Source organism: Dermacentor silvarum, chromosome 2, assembly GCF_013339745.2.
Source record: "Dermacentor silvarum isolate Dsil-2018 chromosome 2, BIME_Dsil_1.4, whole genome shotgun sequence".
NCBI lineage: Eukaryota > Metazoa > Arthropoda > Arachnida > Ixodida > Ixodidae > Dermacentor > Dermacentor silvarum.
The window spans coordinates 210,260,714-210,279,900 of record NC_051155.1 but is presented as its reverse complement, the minus strand read 5'-3'; the positions used below and the strand labels follow the sequence as shown (position 1 = coordinate 210,279,900).

Genomic DNA, 19,187 nt, shown 5'->3' with positions numbered 1-19,187 from the left:
ATGGAGACCGTGGCCTGGAGTTAGCCTCAGAGATTGCATTGTGCAACGTTTCAGCTCACACAAATCTTTGAGGCCACACTCGAAGTCTTTGGTGTTGTGACTTTACCGATGTGCGCCGCTTTAAAGCGCACCCTAAGCATTATACCCGGGAAATACAAATGTTGAAATCGATCAACTTTATGATGGTGGCACTTCTTTAGACTTGCGGAGTAACGCTTAAATTCTAATATTCTAATAAGTGTGTGTGTGTGTGTGTGTGTGTGTGTGTGTGTGTGTGTGTGTGTGTGTGTGTGTGTGTGTGTGTGTGTGTGTGTGTGTGTGTGTGTGTGTGTGTGTGTGTGTGTGTGTGTGTGTGTGTGTGTGTGTGTGTGTGTGTGTGTGTGTGTGTGTGTGTGTGTGTGTGTGTGTGTGTGTGTGCGTGCGTGCGTGCGTGCGTGCGTGCGTGCGTGCGTGCGTGCGTGCGTGCGTGCGTGCGTGCGTGCGTGCGTGCGTGCGTGCGTGAGAGAACAAACAACGGCGATACGTTGGTGCGCATATTTTTTATCCAGAAGCAGCGCATTCGCACTCGAGAGATACTGACTTTATTGAGAAGCATGTTAGTCTGGCATGCGAAAGGCAGGGAAGTTAACCGGAAGATAGATATCCAGTTTGCTACCCTGCACTGGGGAAGGGGTACGGGGAGACAGAAACATTAAAAAAATGCACACATAGAAAGCAAGGGAGGTTAAAAAAGAGAGGTAAAAAAAGTTACTCAGGAGTGTCACAGTCGTTCAAACAGGTAGCTTGACAGAAGGAACTTCAGTAGCGCCTTCGTCGCCTTCTGCTCAGAAAGCGGCCGGTCGTCGAGGCGTGCCAACTCCGTCACGAGCGACTGTCTCTGGGTGCTGTAGCGGGGACAATGACATAGGATATGTTCGTTTGTTTCCTCGCTGCCACAACTATCACAGGCAGCATTGTAAGCCATTCCGATGCGGCAAGCAAAAAGATACTCCAAGCCACGGTCGGCAGAGAGCAGTTGTCTCGATTCGGGAAAGGTGGTCCAGGTGGTGCACTCGAGTATGCCGGAAACCTGGCGTGTTCCACATGGATCGTGTGGCATCATGCGCAAGTATGTGAAGCTTTGGTGCTGAGTCAGTTCTTGATAGCGGGATGGGTTCCTTCACGGCATCTTCGTGAGCACTCCTAGCGGCTTCATCGGCATGTTCGTTGCCCATGATGCCGCAGTGGCCTGGGAGCCACTGAAAAGTGATATCATGTCTATTTTCTGCTAGTTGGTTATATAGCTGCCTTATTTCCAGCACAAGTTGGTCTTGTGGTCCTCGATGTAGAGCTCAGCAGGCAATGCAGGGCTTCCTTCGAGTCCGTAATATGCTCCATCTTCGTGGTAGATCTCATGAATCATGCGAAGTGCAGCAAGCTCCGCAGCCGTCGACGTTGTCCGGTGAGTGGTTTTAAATTGAATGGTCACGGATTTTTCGGGGAAGATCACAGCTCCTGCAGATCCGTCTACCGTTGTCGAGCCATCAGTGTAAATGTGAAGATGGTCCTTGGATGGTATCGTGTAGCATGAGTAGAGATAGCTGTTTGAGAGCTGGCGATGAGAATCCTGCTTTCGTTCGAATTCCAGGTACCGAGAGTCGAACTTGTGGGCGAGCCAAACACCAAGGAGGTGATAGCAGCCTCTCGGCAGGCATATAATCTCTAGGGAGGCAGTCCCGGTACGCTGATATCTCCTGGCAGAAGGAGGCACTGGGCCGGTCTTTCGGCAGTGCGGCGAGATGGTGGAAAGGGGCGCGGACAATGTGCCTGATGTGGGTTCTGAGCACTTCCACTGTCATATGACTTTTGATTGAGTAATCTTGAGCTATCGCAATTGTTTCCGCTGTCGATGTGCAGCGCGGTAATCCAAGACAAATCCTAAGTGTCTGCGCACTCTCGATTGTGCGGATGTTACTTCTGCAGGTATCGCTCAGTACAGGTAAGCTGTACCTCAGATATCCGAGAAACAACGCCCTGTAGAGTTGGAACATATCGCGTGTACTGATTCACCCCACGTTTTCCCTCCAAGAAATTTGAAAAGGTGTGAAATGGCCGTTAGAAGCTTCTTTAGGTAGGCCGCGCATGAGGACTCCAGTTGAGGTCTCGATCAATGATCACCCCTAAGAATCTCTGTGTCCTGGCGTAACAGAGGTTCTGCCCCTTGATAAACATGTCATAGTACGTCATTCGCTTCCGCGTTAACACGACCAGAGGACATTTCTTAGGTGAAATCTGGAGGGCTTGTTCGCTAAGATACGCCGGTATAATTATGGTATATATACACGGTGATTACATAGACTCAAAAACTGTATTGACACCCACAGACGCGAACACACAAATAAAGCTAGCTATTGGCAAAGTTTCGTTATGGCCTATATACCTTAGAAACACCAGCAGAACATTCGCATAGCGCACAACACGTTGCTTTGGTGCTACGTACCCCATGGGCCGGGAATGCCGTGGAGCTCTAAGCTCGAGTCGCTCTGCAAGTGTAGTGCGGCATTCAGAGATCGTCTCTCTGCAAAGGCCTCAGTCACATGCAGTAAGTACTTAGGAACGTTACACATGGAGCACATTGGCGAGTCTGTTCACTGAATTTTGCATTTCAAGTATAGTTATATAGCGTAGGCCACGTCGGTATGGGTCTGATGTGGTGAAGACATGCGCTTGCTCTCTCCTATTGAGACCTCGCTGCCTTAGAATTGCACAAGACGCATATATATTTAGAAGGATATGTACCAAAGACTTGCGTCAAATCAGAGGACTGCAAACGTCAAGTAACTGTGGATACCCCATGAGTAGCCGTGTCTTTTCTCGAGAGCAGTATCTGGATTAATTCTGTCGAAGTCTACAAGAACTCGAAGTGTTGTGCGCGGCTCTGGCAGCGCGGTCAGCCTGAACGTTGCCTTGTATACCGCATTGGGCAGGTAACCGCTGCAGCACAGCGCTGTGAAGGAGCCCGCAGGCTTTAGTATACATTTATGTCCACTACGATTGCAAGTTACCTATCTGCAAGATCATTCTTTGTGTTAACTGACGATGGCCCGACTACGCGATGCTATACCAGCAGAGGCGTTCCCCAAGGCGGTGCTCTCAGCCCGACGCTACTCAACCTCGCTCTTCTTGGACTTGCTGAATACTTACCAACTACCATCAATATTTCAATATACGCAGACGACATGTGTGTCTGGACTTCGGCAGTCACACGTCCACAGATACGTGCGCGGCTTCAAAGAGCAGCAACTTTGACAACGAGCTACTTGTGTAAACAAGGTCTCAGCATATCACCAGGAAAATGCGCACTAGTGGCATTTACTCGCAAACCAATGGCGCCTTATGTCATCTCAATCAATGGGCGGACCATTTCCTATGTCAGAACCCACAGGTTTCTTGGCGTAATCATTAACCGAAACCTCTGTTGGAGCTCGCACGTGGCCTACATGAAACGGCGCCTGACAGCAATTTCCCAGTTGTTTAAATACTTGACAGGAAAGACGTGGGGGATGTCAGTAGACGCAATGCTGAAACTCTACAGAGCTCTCTTTCTCGGTTTTTTAAGATATAGTCTACCTGTACTGAACAACACTTGCAAGACAAATATTCGTGTACTGCAGGCAGAACAAGCTCAAGCACTCCGAGTGTGCCTTGGTTTGCCCAGATGCACGTCAACAGAGGCAACTATTGCGATTGCTGGGGACCATCCGATGCAAACTCACATTACGGTGGAAGCCCTGAGAACGCACATCAAACATTTTGCAGGTGCCCCCTATCACCACCTTGCAACAATGCCTTCAGACAGGCGCCAAGCATGTTCTCTAAAACTATCATCAAGTACAACGACAAACTTCCCTCGGGCTTCACCGTTGCATCTAAACCATCGATGCCCCCTTGGTGTCTTATTAGCCCCACAGTACATCTCAGTGTACCAGGAATCAAGAAAAAATCTGAGCTATCGTCACCTGTGCTGAAACAACTGTCTCTGCTTCTTATACACGAGAGGTATGCGGACAGTGTACATATTTATACAGATGGTTCCACAAACCTCCAGTGTTCGTCCGGTGCTGTGGTTCTCCCAGCAAGAGCTATTACCATCAGCTTCAGGACTGACCACCCAACGACATCGACATCTGCGGAACTAGCTGCTCTTCGTGCTGCACTTTGTTTCGTCAATCGGGAACCACCTCGACAATGGTCAATCTTCAGTGACTCGAAGGCAGCCCTGCAATCTGTGCTATCAGCTCTGCGTCGTGGGCCATACGAACAGCTCGTATTTGATATTAGATACCTACTCCATACATCACATGAGAAAGGACACCACGTGGCATTTCAGTGGCTTCCAAGTCACTGCGGTGTCATAGGGAACGAAGACGCCGATAATGCCGCTCGGGCAGCTCTTGACGACACACAAGAAGAGGCCATACCACTCTCACGGTCCGACGCAGCCAGCATAATTCAAGTGCTTGCACAGGAAATTACGCTCTCTCTATGGTGCACACCAAGCGGCCAGACCAACCGGAGCAATCGTCAATACCACCTGCCCTCTTTGATGCATCTCTGTATGCCAACCGGACTTCGCCGAAGAGAGGCCACTATGCTTTATCGCTTATGGCTAGGGATGGCATTCACTAAATCTTATTCATTTCTGATTGGAATGGCCGACAACGCTCTTTACAATGCCTGTTTTTGCGAGGAGACGCTAGAACACGTTCTATGCGACTGTCCTGAATATAATTTTCAGAGACAGTCCCTGGCGTCCGTTCTAGCGCACCTTGACAACAGACCAATGTCAGTTGAAGTGATTCGCGCATGTCGTCGACAGAAGGCATCGCAGCTGAAGGCGACGAAGGGACTACGGTTTTTAAAAGAAACGGGCTTGGACAAGCGGCTGTGACAGTGATGTCACGTACCCCACAAGAGTGACGGACTGTGACTGACGATGTGTGTGCTGTGCTGTGTGCTCTCTCTCTCTCCTCCCCATCTTTCATTCCCCCTCATCCCGCTCCCATGTGTAGGGTAGCAAACCGGTTGTGCTGAACTGGTTAACCTCCCTGCCTTTCCTTCTCCACTCTTTCCTTCCTTATGTACACTACGAGTTGTTCATGAGTGCGTAGTGACTTCAGAGACTGCCAGGGCTGCTTGTGAGTCTGGGAGGATGTCCCGAGGCTGAGCCGTATGTCCCATAAGACTGAGCTCTGGTCCAAGACTGAGCTCTCAGGCTCATAAAGCTGCCCGCTATGCAGCTATTCAGAGGCTGTAGCTGAAGTCCTTTGGTTGAGATGGTGACAGAGATGGTAGTACTCGACGACGGAATTCACACCCCAATGGCGGCTGAAGTGGGTGTAACAGCCATCTGTGTATATTTGATAATGAGCCATGTAGTCGTTGTTAATATGCTCAAGGATATGTAAGCGCTGGCTTAGAAGTACTAGAAGTCATTATTATTAAAAGTCAGCGCTGGCTCTTTCTCTTTAACCCAGACACTGGCATGATCGATTGGGCAGACAGCTATATCTTCCTAAGACCGTACAATACAATACGTTGCACATTGCCTTCAACGTTTTTTTTTTTTTTTTTCGAAATTTACTCAGAAGTGTTTGTGCAAAATATATACTTATTATGGGCATGAAGTACGGCGCATGTGTAACTGTAAAGAAGTGGTTTACTCATATTCTTGTCACCTTTCCATAAATTTGACACTAAATTGACCTAGACCCCTGTGTCGTCCCAGGTGGCGGAAAACAACCTTGCGGTGTGTTTCGAAATCACTGAGACTGCGTTAAAATAACAGACGCGACAACAACAATGTACTGCACGTAGTTCCATATACATCTCGGCATTTAGGCAATGAACTGAAGTTTTTACCGTAGCAAACATGAGGAGATAGTTATTTTTTGCACATACATGGAGACGCAGCTTTTGGAATCTAAGCACGGTATGTAAATTTTCAAAATTGTTTTTCACGTTCCTAACATAACAGTAGACAATAAAAAACACCTTGAAGAGCCATTATGTCCCATAGCTGTTTAAAAGAATCATAGCTGTATTCGGGTCTCATGCATAAGGTCTCATGCATAAGGAAGCAATATTCAGAATATTTGACCCCAACAGTCATTTGCTGTTTAGCAAATGACTGTTGGGGTCAAATATTATGAATATTGCTTTTTATCCCCTCAAAGGATAATTCTAGGCCGCAAAAGCTAGAAAATTCTTCCCGAATACGTGACACCGTGACAAAATATCTCGTGACCAACGAAAAAAAAAAAAAAAAAACTTCCAGAATTAGTTGGCGCTCTCATATTCGATCGTCAGCCATTTTGTTGCTCCGAGATGCGCAATAGCAGGCAATATTATTTTCTGCTGCTTTGTTGCTATAAACATTTATTTGTCATTAAATCACGCGCAGAATTTTTAGGATGAGTCAACGAGGTGACGAGTCTTTTGCTTTACTGTAGCGATCAAACATATCCCTAAGTTCAAGTGGCGCAGTAGGGTGAAAACAAATGTGTGTCAACCAGTATATCAAACAAGACTACGAACCGTCAACAATCCACCCCTGAGCACCTGAAGCGATGGATATGAGACAAGAGACAAGGTAAGCGAAACAGTCCCTGTAAATGTCCACATTGTGATAAGTACTCTTCGAGAGCGCAACGAAAATTATAGAGTAGCAGCGGGGTCATATAAAAAAGTGCGGACATCACGGCAATTGGCTGACAGACGTTAATGACGTCCTTTCTCAGTGCGATATCACCGGGCGCTATCGCATCATCTTCCATCTTTAGGCAGATTCCATCTTTAATGTAATCCGCAGAGGGCATTTTCTTCAGTCTTGGCGGAATTTTCGTGATACTCCTGAAGTACTTCAATTTACCTCGTTCACGAACCACATTAACAAATGGCATGTCAGCCACCACATACCGAAAGGTCAGCTTTAGAATGTTGTCGCGGAAATGTCTGGCAATCATTTAGTGATGGCTTTGGAGAAACTCAATTTATTTTATATACCAGTCAACCGACCCGTAGAAGCTGGCTTGCTCCTAAAACGCGTTAGCCAGGGTGTCGAACCGATTTTTTTTTTTTTTTTTGCTTGATTCGGGTTCGGAGTTCACGCTTTTCGGTCCTGTTCAGGTTCAGCTCCATAGCGAAGATAATAATAGTTCGAACCGGTTCGGAGCTTCACGAACCAATTTATTCGGGTTAAGATGCGTCAAAAGAGAAAAAAGAATCAATGCTTTTAGATAAACTTGCAAGTTCTCTTGGATACTAGTCGTGTAAAATTATTGCGGACCACTTTCTTTCGCACGGGCTTGAATTAACTTGAAGAAAAGATATCACAAAAATGATACGCCATGCACAGTTGTATAAGGGATGTCCGAATTGTACAATCAGCGGGTTTCGCGCGCCCCGAGCGGTTATGCAATGCTTTAGCGCCGTTACCTTTCCCCCAAGTTTTCCCTATCATTAGATCTCTGAAGTTTTTCGCTCTCGTTGCCTGTACTCTACAAAAGAAGTAAACGAAGGCACCTATTTCTAAGTCAACATGTAATATCATTTTCGAAAAGTTAGCAGTCGCAATTTCTCAATTACCACAACTGCATATTTTGAACTATAGGGTGCGAGCAATGGGGAAAATGTGAAGAAAAGTTATTTCATTGAGTAATATCGACAAACGGCATATATTTATTTTTTATTATTTTTTGCGTTCTTTAACAATGTATGTTCCACTGTGACGTTCTCCAGAGCGGCGCTCAAACTGCGTGAGAAACAAAAAATAATACCACTAAAAGCAAAAAAAGCGCCTACAAATTCATGCATTCGTGCTACAATTCAAGCTTATTGATATAGATGGGCACCGCGAAGCTAAGTCTGGCTCTTCTTCATGCTTTTCTTTTTTTTAATTGTCATTGACTGGGCTTGCCGTCGAGAATTTCCACGAAGTCCCAAACGCGCTGAAGGTATATGTGCAACAGCAGTTACTGAAGATACAGTGCATATACAAACAGTGCGTTGCTGTGCCTGTAGACACCGCAGATGCTCAGAGTAGAAATAAAAGCGGACTGGTGAGCGCAAACTTCTTGGACAGTGAAGGCGCCTGCGACAAGGTCCAACGCAATGCAATCCTCGTCCTTGACGATCTAGAATATCCTGCCCTCAGTGACCGATTGGAGGCGTGATGGGCAGCTGAACGTGTTCCGGCCTAGATGCTGTACACGGGGCGCATTTCCGAGACCGGGCCCCACCCGGGACTGCTGCTGGCGTCAGTACTCCGGCCGAGGCCTACGCTAAACAACAGCGAGCCCGCATGGCCCGGTCAGACATTAAAAGTTGAGGCCCGTGCCCCCAACTGTCAGAGATTTGTTGGGGTGACAATATATATTGACACTGAATTACATTTTATTTACCACGTTAAATCAAAAGTAATTAAACGTACAAAGCCCACGATATTCTCAAAACACACATCACAAGTTATCACGCAAAAACAACAATTTATCCGATGACTAGGGCTTCAAACAAGTATTTCAAGTTCTTCAAACAAGTTCTGCATGCCGCGTTCGAAGACCATTCCGCCATAACGCCCATGGCCAGGGATCGAGTATGTACAGTTCTGCACGTGGTCCTGCCCGCTCCACAAAAGAATGCGGTGGTCCGATCGCGAGCCCGCAGCGCGGTCCGGGCGTCCGGCTGCCCGAGCCCGGCCCATGGACCGGGTCGGGTGCGGGCTTCCAGGTCACCCGGAGCACATGCACACCTCTCGTTCCTGTTCCTCCCTTCCTTTACTTCCTTTATTTTCATCCCTTAACCCTCCTCCCCCTGTGTAGGGTAACAAACAGAGCGAGTCTCATGCTCTCCTCCTCCTCCTGGGCGTCGGAATGCATGGATGTCCGCAGTAACTCGACCGCAAATAGACGAACAGGTTTTACCATTACGCCGAAGTACGTATGCTCACGTTCCTGGTTTGCGTCTCTCAGCAGAAAATTAAAAAAAATATGTATACACAGATACAACGCAAATATCGGAATCCACGTGAAGCGAAGCGTTTCTGAAGCGATTACTGAAGCGAATGCTGCTCATCTTCTGCACTACATTTTGCACCATAGCGATCACGTGCCTGCCCGGCCAGACGCCGAGATCCCCGCCACGGTTTTCGTATAAAAATCTTCCGGATCGTCCCGGTTTATTATTATACTGTTCCATGGCAGGATATCCAACCGCTGTCCACAGTACAGTGATGCCCCTTGCACAAAATCACGTAAGTAGTGGACGAAAACATATGATGTTGCGCATCTGGGTCCTGTGAGCTGAACTACTCCGTATGGTGGTACTGCGTTATGCGAGAGACCGCTAGCCTTTAGGCAATAAACATATAGTCTCTTGAACACTCACCGCCACCACGTTATTCACACCGCGTAGCCCACCCATCGTGCACACAACTGGAGGATTCCAAGAAATATCGAAAGGAAACCGTGTATAGTATATCAACCAGTATACGCCAAAATACGTGCGCTCTGGTGACAAATTTTCATGATAGCTGGAGAGTGCATCCGAAGTGTGTCGCGCCAACATGTCCATCCCGCGGTTATTCTATAAACACCGTCTGAAGAGCTTTAGCGCAATGCTAAACCTCGGCTTGGCACGCTACTATACAGGTTTATTATATAACAAGAGATCAAAGGACTATAGAGAAGAAAAACACACACACACACACACACACGCATCCACACGCCCAAAAATTTGGAAAGGGGCTGCACGGAGCACAATGAAATGAACAAAGTGGTAAGTGGAACTTTATGGCACCGTCAATAAACAAAATTCTATCCATCTCTGTCCCTTCTTTGGCTGCACCACCATTCAAGTGCGACGCCTGCAACGCCGGTGGAGGCGCTAGGCTCCCTATAGACTCATCATGCCAGCGTTGAGAGACGCCTGATCTGTTTCTTCTGCACAGCAGCAGTGGCCTCGCGTGCTGTGTCGCGCCAACACCGGTTATTAAAGACGGTAGTCTTTATTGGGCTACCAAAACGCGAAAAAATTGTCTGTCTGTCACTCGATTCAACCGCCCGGCCAAAACCAACCAAGCTACTAGCACTGGCGGCACGGGGTCATACACGTCAACATTATAAGCGCTAAGGAAACCTCAGGCCTACTTGAGGCAAAATATATGTACATAACCGTGATCCGCAGCGTTCATCTAATTTAGAATACACATTGTACTGGTTTTTACGGTAGTAAATGAAAAATCAACGCGTTAGAAATGGTGTTGTAGAGACGCTACGCATTAAATACAAGCCGACTGAAGCCGCGTCTCTGTAGCCGGCTTTAAGCCAACAGTATAATAAAAGGTCCCAACAGATAGCGCGAGAGCAGGGCGAACGCGGGCAATTTGAATTGAACTCAGCAAAACCTCGAGCCATTTGGCTACATCATGGGAGGAGTGAGAGTGGAGCGCGTCTCTGTAGCCGGCTTTAAGCCAACAGTATAATAAAAGGTCCCAACAGATAGCGCGAGAGCAGGGCGAACGCGGGCAATTTGAATTGAACTCAGCAAAACCTCGAGCCATTTGGCTACATCATGGGAGGAGTGAGAGTGGAGGGGAAGAGCGTGAGGGGTGGGAGGGATGAGAAGAGAGGTTGTTGCGTATCAGAGGGGGGGGGCAGAAGACTATCGTCTTTCGGCGACATTTGCAGCGAAGCAAGCAGATGTGCAGCCAATTTTTCTGTAGAACACCGTCTGAAGAGCTTTAGCGCAACGCTAAACCTCGCTATCGTTTTCAATGCTTCGTTCTTCGAGCTAAACTGCCCACTTTCTTTAATGCGAATCATTCTGGTGGAGTTCAACCAAGTTTTCTGTAACGCGAGTATCTAACCGGCATCCGCCCGTTTTTCGTGAGATCCCTGGGATGGTACAATCTAAAAATGTGGGCAGTCTACGTAACATTTACGTAATACCAAGCATTACGTCGATGCAACTACGTAATGCGAAGCGGAGTAGTGACGTCTAAGAGCAGCGTAGAGAATTCTAAGCAGTGAACTCCAGTCGACATCTACGCAATGCTTCGTATTAGAGTCTACTGGAGTAATAACATTTATAACATAAATTACTTACAATTTTAAATCGACACAGCCGAGATTCATCTCCTCTTTCCTTTGCGAGTCTTCTCATTGTTCGTTTTCTTTTTGCGACTGGCTCCGAAGATTCGCGCTGACCAGAAGTTTCGTTTGCACACGCCATTCGCATTCGCGTTGCACAAGATTCTTCGTCCAATTTAAACGGACTACTTTTAAATGGTAGTTTATTGGAAACATACTTTGTTTGCAGATAATTCATCTTATTATCACATTCTATTATCTGATTCGCCCATAATAGAAAAAATAAATGCCTGAAAAGCTACATGCAATTACTAGTGTCCTAAATGTTACCCTCTACAAAGATTTATCGCTCAAGCTACTTAACCACTTCCCTCTTGATATTTATTTAGCAAATATGAGAAATGAAACGTTATAACGTGCACAAAACAACTATTCGGTGGCATATAGCTTATGACTTATCTTCATTGCTGTAGAAAATGAGTAATATTATTTAGATATCTTAAGTTACAACATACTACAGTCCAAAATCCAAGCAAGGAATATGTTTACAAAAAAAATGATTGTTTCTCTAACAAAGACTATTGCCGCTCGGACCAGAAGTTAATGTCCCGAGAAGTTCTTCAAATTTAAAACAGTACGTGAGATCAGTGAGATGGATGTAGACGCAAACATGGAAGAAGAATTGTGTTATCGGTGGAGCTGAATCCCGTGGATTCAGCTCCGTGGATTCAGCTCCACCGGATTCAGCTCCACTATTCAGCTCCACTATTCCACGACGGTTAGCCTGACAGTAAGCCTAGAATCCAGAGCTGAGTTCGTAATTTAATGAGCGAATAACCGGCTGCTTCCCTATCAACTTCTAGACTGCGAGATGATTAAGCTTTTACGGCTCTTAGCTTCATAAGGCCTTAGCTCCGTAAATTGATAGCGCCTACAGTACACTGATTGCATTCTGAGTCATAACAAAATTAGCATAAGCACGAGCTTTTCAAGTTTAATTTTGTGTATTATTTTATTTTATCTTCCCAGCGAAGCTGCATAGTGCGACAAGAAGCTCTCACGAACGTTACATGCGTGTTTTCAATACGTTCAAAAAAAGTTATTCACCAAGTTTATATTTAGTTTTAATTGTGTAGGTTAATTGCGGGATCAAATAAAATTGCTAGGCTCGTTTTCTATACTAAAAGCTTACACTGTTTCTCTGCTTCCCTGGCAGAACCAAATGTTGCAACAATTTTATATCTGAAGATAATGCGGGCCCAGCTGTTATGTGCGGCGTAGAGAGAGTTTGTAGTGTTTAGGTTATTTGTGTGCTTTGAAAGTAATTACTGAATACTCATTTTCTCCCTGTTGTCATGCGCTATCCGAGGCGCACAGTTGGTTTTCCCGGTCTTCTTGGGGAACTAAATGAGCCACGTTATATTTATTTCGTCGAAATAGGAAGCATATTATATGCGATGTACCATAATATATTAAACTATGTGGGTTAATTATACAACATTTATAACATAAATTACTTATCAAAACGTTTCTGAGCTTTACGTGTGTATATTTTACGTAACGGGTAACATTGGGTAGTTTGACCAATGTCCCGAATGAACTCAGCGTGCTACAACGTTGACAGTTCTAGAGAATAAGGAGCATCTTACAGGTGATGTATGGACAAAGTTCAAGAAAGTCCTAGGAGAACAGTATGTTACATCGACTTCACAGTTGGTGAGAACGGAAGGTATGTAAAGTGTAATGTGTGGGGAACACATACATTTCTGGAATAATAAATTGTTTTGCAAACACTTATTGAACCCTAATTTTTCTCCCCCTATTTTCATGCGTTATACGAAGCTATAGGTTTCCCCGCTCGTTGAACTAAGCAAGGTACCTTCTTTTTATATTTGGTGAAAATAAGGGGCAGGTTATGCATGATATGTAGACGAAGTTTAACGCGTCTGGCTTAACCAGAGCCATTGCTGTTAATTACTTCTTCAACTGCTCCGGAACGTTATAAGTGTGTTTTACGAACCAAAGGGGAATTTCGTCCGGTGTCCTGGGACAATTATAACTACCACCGAGATCAAATTTAGTGAAAATAGAGAGGATAGAGTGAGAGAGAAGAGAGGGAAAGAGATTATAGCCTACGCATGCGAAGTTGGAAATGTGTGAGTGAAGTCGGGCCTTTGATAAAAGTTTCCTAAATAAGTGCTCGAAAACGTTATATGCGGGCAATGCTTGAAACAGGCGAGTTATATGTGGGCAACATATGAAAGTGTGTTGCTTAATTACAGGCATCTGACAACTGCTCAAAAAGAAACACATTCGCTGGAAATTGGGCTGCAAAGTCACGCAAGTCTGCTGTCTTCTTTAATTGTTGCGTTTCGCTACTGAAAATGACTCACATTCCTCCATTTATTACCAGCAGATAAGTTATAGGATCTCTCGAAGTTTACTTACGCTTCAGTATCACAGACGATGCAGTCTGTATACTTGAAATGGCAGAAACGCTATACGATCTGATGTCACAAGTCACTATTTCTTGGGTTGCTTTATACGTGCGTATATTGGTTTCTTTGGAAGAAGTCAGAAATATTGGCTACTATTACATCGCTGGCTTCACAGAAGCTAACTATTGACTAATAAAGGGACACACAGATTTGATCAACTGAATTGATTACAGCAAATAAACAGTTTTACTAAGAACCTTGGGAAATCGATTCACAAGGAAGAGGGAAAAAAATAAAAATGCATGTCCCACAATTTTTGACATCAGGTCCACGTCCCAAATGACACCACTTAAAGAACACAGACAAAAGACTGAATCATGAAAGCGTAACTTTCAAACGAAACAGAACAAATGGGAAACTGTAAACCGACAAGTTGTATATATAAATAAAGAGATGAACTATCGCAAACTATTGTTTTGTGCGGATAAAGATGTAGTTTTCATTCGAGGCTCTTGGATCACATTGCTTCCCTGTCACGTTATGCCGTTAGAAGGCACCTGTGAGTGAAGTTGCCAGCTGGGTGCTTGGGGAGACAAGCTGGCTAAAGGAGCATCAAGAAGTGCAGCATTTCAACCGCACTCTACAAATGTTACGAACCGTCATGCATGCGTGAGTTGCAGAGTTCGGAAGATGATGCCACCAGTGATAAATGAGCGCGCCTCCAGTGCTATAGTGCACGTTCCGAAGGACCTCAATAAAGTTTTTCCATTCAATTCCAGTTGCATGTTCAGCTTGAATTCAAGTCTTACCGACTAAAATGGGACACACATTTAGCGTTTTACAGGCCTCAGACGTCCTAATTTCCTTCTTATAATGACGCGTGCATTTTGTATTTTTTTAAACACAGTAACCTGATATGCATCACTACCACGAACTCGTTTTACTGTGGCAGCAATTAAAAGCTCTAAATTCAGTTTGGTATGTCCGTCCGTCCGTCCGTCCGTCCGTCCGATCGTCTTTTCCGTGACACGGTGATGACAGCAGCCGTAGTCGTCCACTGTAGTTGTTGTCAGGACACCTCGTCATCCCCAGCTTCAACGTCGTTATAAGACCAATAAACACAGTCGCTTGCAGTAAATTAGTTCACACACAGTCGCATGCTGTAAATGAGACCAACGCTAAAGGAATCGCTCGAGCATGTCGACCTTTATGTGGATACTATTTTATCAAATCTAGCGAGGAGTTTTCGGTCTCTGTGTCGTGTGCTTGAGCAGTGGGAGTCCACCGCAACATTCAATGTCAAGGACAGCAAAGGTTGTTGCCAACGAAGGTCACGCACGCTCATCCAACCGTGGCCGATGCGCTTCGACAGCATCTTGAAACGGGCCATCACCCGTGAGGAACGTTACCTCATACAGCTTACATGTCACACACCTAAGACGCCAACTAGAGAAACTTGCATTTGGCGCTTCAATGAAGCGCAGTGTTGTAAACTGGGCGATGTAAAGTTCCGTCGTGTTTCTCGGCGCATTGATCAAGATTATGCGTGGCCACGGCAATCATGGAAGTCTTAGAAATCGTGATATCTTGACAAAGTGACCTTGATACCTGTCCACGGCAGGACGAAGGCCTCGCCCAGCAATCTCCAATATTTATACGTCTTGCGCTAGCTGATTCTAACTTGCACCTGCACATTTTCTAATTTAATCACCCCACATAATGCTGTGCCGTCCTCGACTGCGCTTCCATTCCCTTCTCTTGGCATCCATTTTGTAACTCTGATGATCCACCAGTTACCTGCCCTACTCATTACATGGCCTGCCCAGCTCCATTTGATTCTCTTAATGTCGACTGGAATATCGGCTACCCCCGTTTGCTCTCTGATCCACGCCACTCTCTTCCTGTCTCTTAACGTTACGCCAAACATGTTTCATTCCATCGCTCATCGCGCAGTCCTTAACTTGCTCTCGAGCTTCTTTGTTAACCTCCAAGTTTCTGCACAATATGTTGACATCGCAGTCGAATAAGACTTCTCGTGTCATCTCTTCTTTTCACCTCCCCTTCTTTTTTTAACAATATACGGCTGTGCCAACTTTCTGGGCAGTTGAAAGGGGAAAGGATTTATTATAAACAGGTCTAAGCACACAAGATGGTTACATGTCTCGGTCTAGTGGACATTGAGAGTTTAGAAGACGTTTACTTATTGTAAACGAGAAACATTGGTCCATTACGTACGCGTATGTTACGACAAACAGACTTAAGGCACTTCATTAAAAGTGACTTCCGAAAATGTACCTGGATCCCGCACTGAGAAAGGCCATTAACATGAGAAAGTTGAAAGGTATTCTACTAGTGTAATTAAGCACCGTGATGTAAAAATCAGATTTAGTTCCTTATGCATGCACGACATAAAATTCTTCGCATGGAACAACACAAACGAAACTTGACCAATGTTGGTATGAATAAATAAATGAACGACTGACCAAACGGAAGAAGCAATATATATATATATATATATATATATATATATATATATATATATATATATATATATATATATGTATATATATACCGTATAAGCAACCTTTGTAACGCGAATTGGGAACGATGCGTCGTTTCGAACGGAGTTACCGCTTAAACAACATTCATTTGATTGATGAAGCTTCAAGTGCAGTTTCATCGGTTCGTTCAATACTTAAATGCTTGGCAGTAGGGAATCTTACCTGAAGAGTAGTCTCAGCTCAGTGCGTTATTTAATATCACCGGTGTTGCAAATCCGGACCCTGTTGCGGAAAAAGAAGATGTAATGAAGAAAAATGGAGATATGGCCGCTACGTGGAACAGGTCCAACTAGCAAAACTCATACGAGCTCATAGGCTCTCATGGGTAGCAAATACTGAACGAAGGCTGTCGCTGCCTCAACCACCGCGTCCTGCTGAAGGTCACCAACGCGACATACGAGATCTTACTAGATACATTAGTCGCGCCAAATAAATAGAAAAAGAAAGATATTAGAAAATGCAATAAATTTGAGTGCAGTCTCTTTGAAAGGGAGCGGCTTTTTCCTCCTCCCTCCAAGCAAACCTGTTCGAGCTGTTTCTTATAGCTAGATCATCTTTCTTTTCCATTTCTTTTTTTCTCTTTTCGTTAACATTGATAGTGAAGTATGTGCCGATCACCGTATAACGCTTCGTCAGCCTCACGTGACGCAGAAGCTTTCATGAAAGGGTAAACAGTTGAAGATTTTGAACTCGTTAACCACACTGCGCATCTTACGTTCATTTCATTCGTTTAGCCCATGTAAAACCGCAAAAGCCTGCGCCACTTTGCCGCGTCAATGGACTTGTTTGCTTGATTTGATTTATTTGTTGATACTGGACATAGTTTGCACTAAAGTGGTCTTGTTTGCACTCTTGTTTTTAGTTCCTTAAAGCAGCGAAGCGCGTTGGCGAGGCTCAGTATCTACTACATACATCAGTTTCGTAAGTATCAGTGAAGGCTTATTATTGTCACTCTGCGTATTCTCGTATGAGAATGATTGCCGTTTCTAAGGGCTCCGTATGCCATTCTAGATAATCCCATGCTTGGGCCATATTAATTATTTTCGGGGGTACTTTCACTTGCGTTGCGTATAGTCCAATGTGTATCGGCCTCACTGAAGTGCCGGACACGTGCATTCCGTAACTCCGTGATGAGAGAATACCGCTATTCACAGGCGTGCCGTTTCTTTCGTCATATGAATATTCACTACCTTAGCTCCTCAGGACCTAAATAAAGTTCTCTGTCTGTCTGTCTGATAGCCGTTGACAATATCGTCCCTGAGCAACAGATTAACTTACCCCTCATGTCCATCATCCCCGCTTTCATAGAACTTCTTGCAATATCGAAAGGACTTTGCTAATTCGTTGACAGACAACCACAACGGATCCGCTCTCCTCTTCTCAAGTGATCCATGCTTTATCACTGTGCCACTTTTAGTGAACTCTTCTGGCATGCCATTGAAAACAACCTTGCAATACATTAGAATAATTTTCTCCTGCAGATACACAGGCACGTGTAGTTCAGGCACGCAAAGGTGGCTTGTGCTCGTTGATCTAATATGATACGCACACTAGAAGCATTCGGGCGTGTTCCGCGCTGGCATCTCATCGAAGACATTCCCACAGTATAGAATCACTTTCTCTCGCAGACCCCGAAGCTTTCGCGTGAGTCCTGCCTTGGCAGCAGGCGTACGTTAGGGGAGAGAGAGAGAGAGAGAGGGAGAAAGTGGTGTTAACGCTGCGGTGAAACAACCGCAGCTCGTTTATCGAGGCGGCTCTATATCAGCGCTGGCGGTCCGTAGCCCAGGCGCGCGTAGGAGCCGGTGGAACGACGTGGTCGCGCTTTCTCCCCCCGACCACCGGACCACCACACCGCCTCCTTCGCTATCAAGAAGTAGAAGGGGCCGCCTGTTGTCTCCCTCTCGCTGCACGCCTCGGTGACGTCACGAGCACTCCTCGCGGCGACCCCGATCTTCGAGTCGCCCAGTCGGTCATGAGCGCCCGTGGAGCAACCAGTTTGCCGAAGCGTCCCTGAGTGCTCCCCCCTTTTGCGCTCGCGCCGAGAAACCACTCTTTGGATTACCTTTCCGGAGCGGCGGGCCAGCGCTTCGACGACTCCCGTGTCCAGCGCGAAAGCCAGGTGAGAGCCCCCCGTCTCGTCTCCGCGAGGATGCGGCTGAAGCACGACTTCGTGGTCTCGTGGGTGTCTCGTGGGCAGAACCTGTTGTCATGTGACTGTGCACCTGTCGCCGGTTTCTCATTCAGTCTCAGTCGAAGCTCGTTAGCACGGTGTCAGCGCCATGAACACTGTGTATAAATGATGACAACCTTTAAAGGTGGTACCGGATGAAAGTATCACCTTCCAGTGATCAGCAGCCGTCGGTCTGCCACCAGTCGTTGGGTTCAAGCTGTGACCGCGTGACTGCGTCGTCCATGCATACACACTCCATGACGTGCTATTCCTGAATGTACCCTTCTGGCATTTCCTAGTTTTAAAAGCTCTCCGATTAATATTATAGTAAGAAATGTGGTCTACGTTGTCGAACTGTGGAACGTGGAGCCGACAATGACAGTCGCCTCTCTTTCGACGGATGAAAACGAAGCGAGTGTGCGCTACTGATCACAGCACCACTTTCATCGAGTGACGGCCGCTCCCAAATTTGGTTTGCCCAGTGTCATCGAGGTGAAGTTTTTTAGCATACCACTGTATGGGCCAGAGGATCGCTCTGTACGCGCCGATTTTCGCTTGCACGGCACGAATGAGACCAACGCATATGCCATCATTATCATTTTGAGTCCGTAAGTCGTATAGCCCTGTCATATTTAACTAACTAGTTAAAGAAATAAATCTTGACATATTGCACAAATTTCGGTATATTTAGTAAGGGTTATTATCTAGCATATTGCCGCAATGACACAGTGACCACGTCAATACGCATGTGCAAACGGTGACATGAATGTTCGTTTGCCGGCCGCATACGGAAAGTGACGTCGAGGTGGAGCCATTGGCGACATTTACTACCATGCTAATTTCGTCTGCAGTTAGGCATACCCCTCCACCTACACTCCTTTGTCGTTTCCCA

At 45.8% G+C, this 19,187-nt stretch overlaps 1 protein-coding gene across 1 annotated transcript in view; it reads left to right on the top strand.

The window, feature by feature from the left end:
* The first annotated feature begins 18,073 nt into the window (after positions 1-18,073).
* LOC119442526 (chitin synthase chs-2-like) overlaps positions 18,074-19,187 on the top strand; it is an 87,788-nt gene continuing 86,674 nt past the window's right edge. The window contains 1 exon segment of the mRNA XM_037707435.2: positions 18,074-18,244. The gene's annotated coding sequence lies outside the window, so the exon portion shown is untranslated.